Source organism: Arachis ipaensis, chromosome B08, assembly GCF_000816755.2.
Source record: "Arachis ipaensis cultivar K30076 chromosome B08, Araip1.1, whole genome shotgun sequence".
In the NCBI taxonomy this organism is placed as follows: domain Eukaryota; kingdom Viridiplantae; phylum Streptophyta; class Magnoliopsida; order Fabales; family Fabaceae; genus Arachis; species Arachis ipaensis.
Window position 1 is genome coordinate 125,891,376 of NC_029792.2, and position 3,301 is coordinate 125,894,676.

Genomic DNA, 3,301 nt, shown 5'->3' on the forward strand with positions numbered 1-3,301 from the left:
ATTCACCATACATAAAAAGTAAGTACTTAAATAAAATAATTAGAACCTAAAATTATCCGATGGCAATTTTTTCAAATTAAAGACACAATTCTCATATTTATACAAACCGCTATTGGTAACAATTGATTCAAAATCAATCTACTATCACCTGCAATTTATGTGAAAGAGAGGCTAAAACAGTATATAAAAATAAGGACTAGTGTAAACTGCTGGAGACAACACTAGTTTATGTATTATTACATATTCTGACCTTGAAATTGAAGAATGTCCCTTTTATTCTAAACTTCTATTACTAATGTCCGGTGTATTGTCAAGTTTTTCCTTTATTATAGATTTTGGAAGGTAGTTAATGAATGAAAACTTAGTGTATGTTTGGTTTAGTGGTTCAGAAACATGAACGCACGTTCAAAAGTCTTGAATCGTTGGACCAAATTTGTTTGAATAATTTTTTTAACATGATTTTTACCCTTAAATGTAGGTTTACTTGGAGTAGCATTTTGTAACTTTTGCTTTCAATTTTTATCATTGAATTGATTGTAAAATTTATTTTTTCAACTATCCTTCTTCATCTTCTTACTTCTATACATACATATAGTCATCTTCATTTTATTTATCAACTATTTTTCTTCACCTTCTTCATATGCATGTCATTTTCATTCGAATCCCGCTAGAGAACTAATGGGATATCTGTACAATAGGCTAATTATTTAGCCCAATAGAGATAAATAATAAAAATTCGTCCACAGATTACTCTAAATTCAAAAATTATTATTCAGTTATTTCACATCGAATTTCAAATTTCAAATTTCAAATCCCTTAATTTTAAGTTTCAAATTTTTAAAAAATTCAATTAATTATTTCAAAAAATAACCATCAAAAAGCCTAATTTATCAAAACATTTCATTCCAATACCCTCTTCTTTTTCAACTGGTGGCCACCCCACTTTCATCAATAATCATCCTACTCCACCTTTGCTGCTTGCCTTGCCACACGCCACTTACCTTAGTAAAAATAACCATCCAATTAAGAATAAAAATAATCATCTGCATACCTAATAAATTGAACATCCAATATATTTTAATTATATATAACTAAACTCAATTAAGTCAAAATAACCATCTACATAAAAATTAAAATAATCATCCGCATCCCTACTAAAATAACCATCCTAAATTAACCATTAAATACATTAAAATATCTCAATTACATTAAAAATAAACATCTCATTTACATGAAAAAGAAACATCTACATGCATATATAAAACTTGACTCCCAACAAAGAATTCATTCCAATTGCTTCGAACTTCAAAGGGAGTGTCAGTGCAAGTAAGTTTATGTAAAGGACTTTTGAAAACACCAACATTTTGTTTCTTGGCATTTTTCTTTTCTGGCCTTCGCTTAAAACACCACAGCATAAAAATACAAATGTCTAACAAAATAAATATCAAAAGACCAACATCAACAATCCAAATGATATTCTTAGCCATATTGATTTTCTAGCATTTATTACAAGTATTGATGCAGTTGGGAAAAAAGAACTATTTGCTATTCTCCATTGTGATATGAAATATGACAAAAAGGCCAAAACCCAACAAATTATATGATATGAAATATGAATACAACTATACAAGTACGCAAACTAACTATATCAAACCTTATAAATCTTTATGGAGTGACTCTGAACAAAATATAATATAACAGTAAATAATATCCACAATAAATTATAAAAAAAACATCTCTAAGGTACGGCCAAACAAGCTCTAATTAGAATTAAAATAATTGTTATAGAAAAAAAAAATGAAAACAAACAAGACAAACTTCTAAAACAACTATAAACCACAAGATTTCCTTCCACCATAAAAGGTCTTTTGCGATGGAATTACAATAAACCACACACCCCATATCCTGATAACCATGAAGATTAAACTAGTAGCATGATCCACTGATTAAACATAACAATTAAAAACCAAACATTGACGGCGTTCTCAGGCTTTGGCGACCAGATTTCGTGACTCATCTGCTTCGCCTTCTTCTTCTTCTTCGTATATTTTATTTTCATTTTATTTATCAACTATCTTTTTTCATCTTCTATTTTCATTTTGTTTCATTTTATTATTTTTTCTAATTTTGCTAAACCAAATACACACTTATTATGAGACTTTGTTTTGTATAAAAAATCACGTGAGAATGCAGTTTTAACTTGATTAGCTTATTCAGAAAGGTGATTATCCTCTTTGCTTCTTTCTTTTTGTGCATGTCCATAAGTAAGGTAAGACTAAAACCATATGGATAAGTTAGTGCTGCAACTAATGTTTTCAATGCTGAATTGTTGCATATTGTACATAATAATTATGATTAGGAAAGTTGGTGATTCGAATTACTCTGTAAGTAGTGACTTTGATAATGACCAAAAAAATAATGTGATGAGTATTAATGATAATGATGAGATAAATTCTGATTTTAAGATTAGTGAGAGTGATGAATATGACACATAAACTATTATTACCTATAATAGTTTACATTTTGTTCTATTATTCTTTCAAAAACCATTGCTGCATATAACAATTTCTGTTTCAACCTTTTTTTTAATGTAAATTTATGTTGATTTAAATTCGATGTTATCAATAACGGTTTGTATAATTATATAAAAAAGTTGCAATTATGTTTTTAATTTAAAAAAGGTGAAATCTAATAATTTTAAATTCTAACTATTTTATTTAAGTAATTTGTCGTAAAATTAAAGGTCAGCTTGGTGACAAGCCAATATTTTCTAAACTCAATGCTTTTAAGTGTGAACTTGTTATTTATATTTTAAAATTAATTCTAAAATAATGTTGTGATGAACATAATTTAAATTTTACCTTAATTCTATCGGTGGTTTTAAACTCTTCAATTTAAATTTTATCTACAACCTGAATATTTTAATCTGGTCCTATTTAATTGAACCTATGAACTTCAAGTTTATTTTCACTAAAATATAACATTAATTCTTCTACACTTCACAATATCAAATATTATTTATGTATAATTAACAAATTAAAATACTATTTTTGATACATTAGGTATTTAGGCAAATAATAAAAATGTTGGGTTAAATCTTCACAAGTTCTTGGTTATATATTAAAGTTAGGTTTGGAAGAGATTAAGGGCTTGTTTGGATGAGCTTTTTAAAAAAGATCTTTTTTCGAGTTATCTTTTTTTAAAAGATCTTATAGAGAAGTAAAAGTAATTTTATGTTTGGATATCTCATGTAAAAAGGTCTTTTTATCAATCAATTATGTTTGGGTATAACAATATAAAA